Source organism: Spermophilus citellus, assembly GCF_964194105.1.
Source record: "Spermophilus citellus genome assembly, chromosome: 15".
Taxonomy (NCBI): Eukaryota; Metazoa; Chordata; class Mammalia; order Rodentia; family Sciuridae; genus Spermophilus; species Spermophilus citellus.
In genome coordinates, this window is record NC_138195.1 from 70,700,683 (window position 1) to 70,709,163 (window position 8,481).

Genomic DNA, 8,481 nt, shown 5'->3' on the forward strand with positions numbered 1-8,481 from the left:
TCACTCTGTTGGTGACTTGGGGCAAGTCACACTATGGTCATCACCCATGAAACTGAGATTAAAAGAACAGCCAGCATCTTTCTGATAGGAACATTTGAAAAGCCAGCTGTCAGGAAAATAATAGTATTCCCAAACCATCTATTCCCTTTCTTCCCTCACCCAAGGAAGGTCTTTAAGCATATACCAAGTCTGACATATAAGTAACTCCCCAAACAGTTTCCTGACAGATGACTTTAAGAGATAAGCCTGGGCTCGGATGGGGGCTGGCAGGAAGTCAGGCTGTCCCTTTCCACCTCTCTCCCTTGAGGAAATTGACTGAGGCTGAGAAATGACAGGTACAGGACCTGCCAAGGTCAGAAAAGGGGCAGGGGGAGGATTTCCAATGGAGAAAGCACAGTCAGTCATGGGCTTCACGCATCAGTTACTGGGTTACTGTCTGCCCCCTCCAGGGAGGAGGAGCAAGACCTCAGCCACCTGTGCCCAGCTCAACACTGGACACATAGAGGGTAACCTACTGGTTCATACAGTATCCACTGCAGCCAACTGATGATTTAGCCACCTTGGGAAGGTGACAGAAGCCTACCCAAAGGTGCCCCACACAAACTACAGCTTGTTCCTTAGTGAAGAAAAGGTGGACTGCACTGTAGCTTTTGAAATTGTGTTCCTGGGAACACATCAGAGACAAGGAGGCAGGAGGAAGAGGTGATATAGGGGCGACAGATGCTCAAAGTCCCCTGCCTCCACTTCACCAAAGAAGCTCTAAAAGAGGCCATGTTTAAAACCAGAATAGTAAAGAAAAGTTCATACAACCTATGTGTGCAGTGTAACAATTAGTTATAGAATTTATAAACCCAAAGGCAGGTCAGGAAATTGGATGTCACCTGTGCCCCAGGATCCTCTTGCACACCCCTTCCTATCAGCCCTTCTTTTGTGCTAGGTGTTCCTGTGATCTGCACTGAGGTTTCTGTTTCTGTTTTACTGTCTGTGGATGTGTGTTTGTGTGCTTTTGAATTTTATTTATTTTTTGGTGGTGCTGGGGATGGTTCCCAGTGCCTCTTGAATGCTAGATAAATACTTTACCACTGAGTTACATCTCCAGGTCAAAATTTTTGTGAGAAATTATACTACATACATTCTCCTATGACCTGCACCTTTCCCTTTAACATTTTTGGGTTTTTTAAAGTTTTTTTTTATTGTGGTAAAATATACATAGCATGACATTTTTTCAGCTTTACTGAGGTATAATTGAAAAATTAAAATTGTACATATTTAAGGAATATAGTTTAGTGGGTTTTTTGTTGTTACTATATTTTGTTTGAAGTGCTGGGATCAAACTTAGGGCCTCACCCATGTTAGGCAAGCACTCCACCACTGAGCTGCATCCCCTTCCCACAACTTACCATCTCCCCTCTTAGCAAATTTAAAGTCTACAATACAGTATTGCTAATTATAGTCACATCACTGTATATTAGATCCCTGAGTGTATTCAACTTGCACTCTGGAACTGCTTACCTTTTGACCAACATCTCCCATTCCCTCACCCCGTGTCCCTGGCAATCAGCATTCTACTCTCTGCTTCTATAAGTTTGACTATTTCAGATTCCACACATAAGTGAGACTGTGGAATATTTGTGTTTATGCATCGGACCTATTTTACTTAGTACAAAGTCTTCCAGGTTCATCCATGTGGCCATGAATAACAAGGCCTCCTTCTTTTCAAAGCTGAATAGCATATCATCATGTGTGAAACACACGCATACACACACGAACCACATATTCTTTATCCCATTTGGATCATTTTTAGTTGTACAACTTGGTGGCCTCAAGTACATTCATAGTGTTGTGCAGCCATCACTGCTATCCACTTCCAGAACTTTTTCATCATCACAAACAGTAACTCTGTACCTATTAAACAATAAGTCCTTATTCCCCACTCCTCTCCACCCCCTACCAATCTCCATTCTACTTTGGATTGCTATGAATTTGCCTATTCTATGCACCTCATGGAAGTGGAATCATACAAATCTGTCCTTTTGTGTCTTTATTTCATTAACATAATGTTTTCAAGGCTTATCCATGTTGTAACATGTGGGGAGCCACTCCAAATGCATGCAACTTTAAGTCCTGATCCACCATGGGGATCTGAAAGATCACTGTAATCTGGCACAGTAGTGCCATGACTCAGGCTTTTCCCTCGCCCATATAACAAGGAGTGACCCTAGGAATAGGCGGCACCCAGAGGGGTTAAACTACACTCACCTGTTCCTTTGTAATCCTACCCCTTGCCTCATTTGAGTGGCTTCTTCCCAATAAAAGGGTTTAGCATGTGCCCCTCTCTCTCTTTTCATGGACCCTTAAGGTCAGAGGAGCCGTCACAGCTGTCTCTGTGTGATTATTTCATGCATCCTAGTTCACCTATAGTGAACCTGAGTGTTTAGTCATGGAACACAACAGTAACATGCTTATGTATAACCCACATTTCATTTACCCTTTTATTGGTTGATGGACATTTGAGCAGTATCCACCTTTTGGATATCGTAAATAATGTTGCTGTGAACACTGGATCACATATCTGTTTGAGTCCATGCTTTCAATCCTTTGGAGTATATGTGTAGAAGCGGGATTGCTGGATCAAATGGTAATTCTGTTTAACTTTCTGAGATATCACCTAATTTTTCCTAAGCAATGATACCATTTTACACTCCCTCCAGCAATGCCCTCTCCATATCCTTGTCAATATTTGTTATTTTCTAGTTGTTTTTGTTTGTTTGTCTGTTTGTTTTAAATATAATAGCCATCCTAATGGATGTGAAGGGGTCAATATTGTGTTTTAACATTCTCCTATGTTGTGTGCAGTTGTCATCCATTAATTTTCATTAATTGTATACTATTCCATTGAATAGACTGTAATTAGCCATGTGAGTGTTGATGGACATTTGGGTGGCTTCCAGTTTGGGGTTATTAGTAATGCAACTTGTGCATAAGTTCTTTTACACATAAGCAGATGTTTGTAAAGGTTATGTAATAGCCAGGCTCCTACATGCTTATAATCCCAGTTACTTGGGAGGCTGAGGCAGAAGAATCTCAAGTTCAAGGCCAGCCTAGGGAACTTAATGAAACCTTATCACCAAATAAAGTTTTTAAAAAGGGCTGAGAATGTAGCTCAGTCTTAAAGCACCACTGGGTACATTCACCGGTACCACATACATACATACATACATACACACACACACATATACACACATATAAATAGAATATATAATGACAAGAAAAATGGTGGGATCATGGATTTAATATCTTTGACACATTAGCTGATGCCAAATTATTTTCCAAAGCAATTAGTGAGAGTTCCAGTTGCTTTAAATCCTTGCCAGATCTTGGTATTGTCATATTCTTTATTATATTAGGATAATATGAATTTTAAATGCATATATGTATATATATATTTGTTGTTGTTTACTTTTAGCATTGGTCACATGGTGGCTGTGTAGTGATACCTAATTGTGGCTTTATTTTACATTCCTCTGTTTATTTAATGACATTGAAAAGCTTTCCATAGGTTCCTTGGCCCTGGAATTCCTGAGGCCAGCTCTACCTATGGACTTCAGATCATAAAAACCAATCACTTCTCACTTTTGTTAAAACCAGTTTGAGTTGTTTTTCTCTGTCTTGTAACTGAAAAAACACTAAATATGCAGAGATTCTGGCTGGTGCACCCTGGAAGGTGAAGTTAAAAGTTGTTTTACCCCTGAATCCAGGTAATCCTCTCTGGTAGGAAACAGGATGTGTGTCATGGGTCTGAAGGTTGAATGCTAATAGGTCAGGCTCAGGCTCCAAGAGTGGCCTGTCACTCCAGAGTCCCAAGAATGCTCTGCTCATGAGGACACACACAGGCTGTTGTATGTGTGGGAATATTGACTTCCCCGAGGGGCAGGTGGCACCAGGGTTCCCCTTGCCTGGATCCCTGCAGCCAGCTCCCTCTTCCTGATGTCTCTGGGCTGGATGAGTCATCAGTCCTCAACTGAAAAAGGTGTGGATGGGGGACCACACCTCTGGCTATATGAATCTTGCTGGCTGCCAGTGTAGAATGATTTGAATACTTTTTCTTTTCTTCTCTCTCCCTCCCCACCACTTTGCAATACTGGAGAGTGAACCCAGAAACATTCTACTTCTGAACTACATACCCAGCCCCCACCCACTTTTAATTTTATTTTGAGGCAGGGTCTCACTAAGCTATCCAGGCTGTCCTTGAACTTGCAATCCTCCTGCCTCCCCTCCTGAGTCATTGAGATAACCCCGTGCTCTATTATGCTCTGCTGGATACTTTTAAACTGCAATGAAAAGTCATTCTTGGGGGAGGAGATATAGGGGAGGAGCTAGGGATAGAGGTTAATGGACATTCCCAGAGGACAGGCATTCTTGGTGTCAATAAGGCAGAAGGGTAAGGTCCTCAGATGTGATGTGCTTCAGGTTGCTCCCAAGGCCGATATGTGTGGGGGAAATACTGGCAGCCTCTGGCCACTGAGGCAGCCAAGAGTTCTGGAAGGGACCAACAAGGTAAGGGACTTTTCTGGGGAGGAGCTCTCTAGATCTTAGAAGGTGTTTATTATTATTTTTTAGGAAAGTTCCCAGAGCTTTTGGTCAAGTCTGGTTTCACCTTTCAAATTGGTTGTTCCCTATGCTTTCAAGGAATTAAGGAAGAGTTGTGGGCTGTGGGTGGCCAGACCTTAAAGGGGAAGAAGCAGCTCCCCCCACCAGCCTATCATACAGAGAGCAGCCAGGGCAAAGAGCAGTGAGCACGGGAACCAACAGGACCTACAAGATATACATTTCAACTGGGCATGGTGCACACCTGTAATCCCAGTGACTTGAGAGGCTGAGGCAGGAGGATCACCAAGTTCAGGGTCAGCCTCAGCCACTTAGAGAGGTTCTGAACAACTTAGTGAGACACTGCCTCGAAATAAAAAATAAAAAGGACTATGGATATCACTTAGTGGTAGACACCCCTGGGTTCAATCCCAAGTACCAAAAAAAAAAAAAAAAAAAGCGTTCCTTTACAGTGTGTGTTTCTATCTTGGCTGGGATCATTCAAAGCCTTCTCTTGTTTTCTTTCATTTAATTAATATATCATTTACCTCTACCACTGCTCATATTTTCCCTTTCCTCTATAGACACTTACTTAATTATATTGGTATATGTCATTAGATATGTAGGTATCTTTGAAAACTATAATGTGTATTGTGTTTGTAAGCATTTTAGATCTCTTCCTACTCCTTACTTTTTAAAAAAGATTTATCATCTTACTATGGATATGCCAGATTCATGACTCCTAAACTGCTCCCTACCTATTTACTCCACAGAACTGATCTATCATTTTTTCTTATTCATTCCAGTGATGAAGGACACTTAGCATGGCTACAGCTCTCTGTTGTAGCAAACAGCACTTACACATGTCCCCTCATGGACCTGAGTTTGTGTTACTCTGAGGGGTACAACCATGAGGAGCCATAGTTAGCACATATTTAGTTTCACTCTTGGGATACTGGCTCTGGTCCTACCAGCAGTGTGTGTGTGTATTGGGGGGGGGGGAATTCTTATTTCCCATGCCCTCGTCAACACTTACTATCATTCAACTTTAGAACTTTTGCCAATCTTAGGAATGAAGATTCATAAATTCATAAATTGCTATCACAATTTAAATTTGACTTTTTCTGATTATGATTGAGCTTGAGTATCACTTCATGTTTCCCTTCTGTGAGTTGTTGATTCATTTCCTTTCTGCATTTTTCTACAAGGTTCTATGTCTCTCTCTCTTTTAAAAAATATTTTATTAGTTCTTGGTGGACCTTTATTTACTTTTATGTGGTGCTGAGTGCCGCAGTCCGGCTACAGCAAAATAACGGGATAGGGGGAGTTGGGGGGGGCGGTGACTGAACAACTTGTATACATTGATACAGCAGGAGTGGGAGCCATTTATTGTAGGACAATAGAGGTATTTATACATTCCACACAGCTTATCTTAATTAACATAAACTAGATACAGCAGTCAACCAATAAGGAATCTCCACACTTAATGGCTGGCTGCCGTTACTTCACAAACCACTCCCTCTGGCAAAATGCCAGGCGCCATCCTGACTTGTTTACAGACTCTAACATCTGAGCATCGAACTCAGTGCCTCACACTTGCTAGGCAAGTGCTCTACCACTGAGCTACAGCCTAGCCATCCAAGTCTTTTTTTTTTTTTTTTTTTGTAGTTGATTTACAGGAGTTTTTTGTTTTGTTTTTGTTTTTTAATTTTACAGGAGTTTCCTGTATATTCCAAGTAACACACTATCATCAGTTTCAGACTGCAAATATCTTCTCCCAATCATATGATTTCCTTTAGGTACAAGGTCCTTAAAGTGTTGTAATCAAATATATCCATTAAAAATATATCCATTGTTTGAACTTTTGAGGTCTTATTTTGGAAGTCCTGCTCTGCCCCCAAATCGCAATATTATTCCTGAATATTTACTCTTACTTAATTCATAGTCTTGTCTTTAATGTTAGTCGTTGATACCTTTAGGGTTCATCATATCATAAAATGACAGTTAAAAATACAATATAATTTTTTCCATATAGTAATTCAATTTTTAAATATCCATTGGTTTGTTTTTATACCATGTATTGTGCATATAACTCCTCTATGTACAAATGTTTGGTTTTGAGTTTTGTAGTTCTTTCTATTTGTTTATTTTCCTGCTGTTATATCAGAATGACACTGTTTTTCTTTATTCATCTCTTATAGAGTATGTCCTCCTTACTTTTCTTCTTCTTTTTCCAAATTGACTTACTTATTCATGAATTCTTATTTTTCAATTCACCTTTTAGAATAAGCTTTCTGAATTCCTAAAAAAAAAAAATAATCCTTCTGCAGTTTTATTGGAATTGCATTGAATCAACTTGATGTATTTGGGAAGACTTTTCAACCTTACAAATTAATTCATCCCATCCGTTTCTATTTGTTCAAGTCTTCTTTTAGTCATTAAGAGATTAAAGTATTTTTTTCTTATAAAGGACATATGTATTCTTTTCTAAATCAAATGCTACATACTTTACCTTTTCTGATGTTTTCATAGAGTATCTTATTTTATAGCTTATGAATGTTACAGTAAAACCTGCTGTTAATTTTGTAAGCTGATCTTGGGTTTGATTAATGCTTCTTAGTTTTTTTCTCCCCAGATATTTATTTTGAAAAACTTCAAGCATACAGAAAAATTGAGAGAATAATACAAGAAACACTTGGTTAGGATTCACTCACAGCTTTAACATTTTGCTACATTATCTTCCACTCTGCACACATGCACACACTTATATTAAAAATAACTTTAGGGGCTGGAGTTGTGGCTTGGTGGTAGAGCACTTGCCTAGTATGTGTGAGGCCCTGGGTTCAATTCTCAGCACCACATATAAATAAATGAATAAAATAAAGGTCCATCAACATCTAAAAAAAATATTAAAAAAATAACTTTAAACTCATGACATTTCACCCCTAAATACTTCTAGATGTGCCACTTAAAAATAAAGACCTTCTCAGCTGGGGATGTGGCTCAAGCAGTAGCACGCTCACCTGGCATGCGTGTGGCCAGGATTCGATCCTCAGCATCACATACAAAAACAAAAACAAAGATGTTGTGTCCGCCGAAAACTAAAATATATATATATATATATGAGATAAAGACCTTCTTTCTAGGCATGGTGGTACACACCTATAATACCAGCTAGTTGGGAAGTTAAAGAAGGAGGAGCACAAGTGTGAGGCCAGCCTGAACATGTTGGTGAGACCTAAAATTTCTTATCTGTCTCAAAACTAAAAAGGGCTGACAATGTTGCTCAGAACCCAATGTTCCTGGGTTCAATCCCCAGAACAAAAAAAGAAAAGAAAAGATAAAGGATCTTTTTCTACATAGCCATGATGCCATTATAACACCTAAAATTTAATAATATTTTCATAATCTTATCTAATTTCTAGTTAATTTTCTTTTTTTTTCCAGTTGTCTACAAAAATGTCTTTTACAACTTTTTCTTTTTAACTGGATCCATTCAAAGTTCACATATTGCCTTTGTTCTTTAGGCCTCTTCAGTCTTTTAGTAGTATCAATGTGTGTGTGTGTGTGTGTGTGTGTGTGTGTGTGTGTGTTTAGTCTTGTGTGTGTTTTCCATAATAATGACTTTTTGAAGAATCTAGGTCAGACTTTTTTTTTTTTTTGGTAGATCCCACAATTTGTATCTGGATGATTATTTCTGCATGACGACATTTGATTTGTTCTTTGATCCTCTATATCCTGTAGAAGAAACTAGAAATTGAAAGTAAAGTGGTTTTGGAGGGCTGAAGTAATTCTTTGATCCTCTAACTCCCTTTGTGACCTTTACTTTTCTATCTCCCCCAACAATAGGTAAATTCAAATTCATATAATAAATGATTTATTCCATGACAGTCC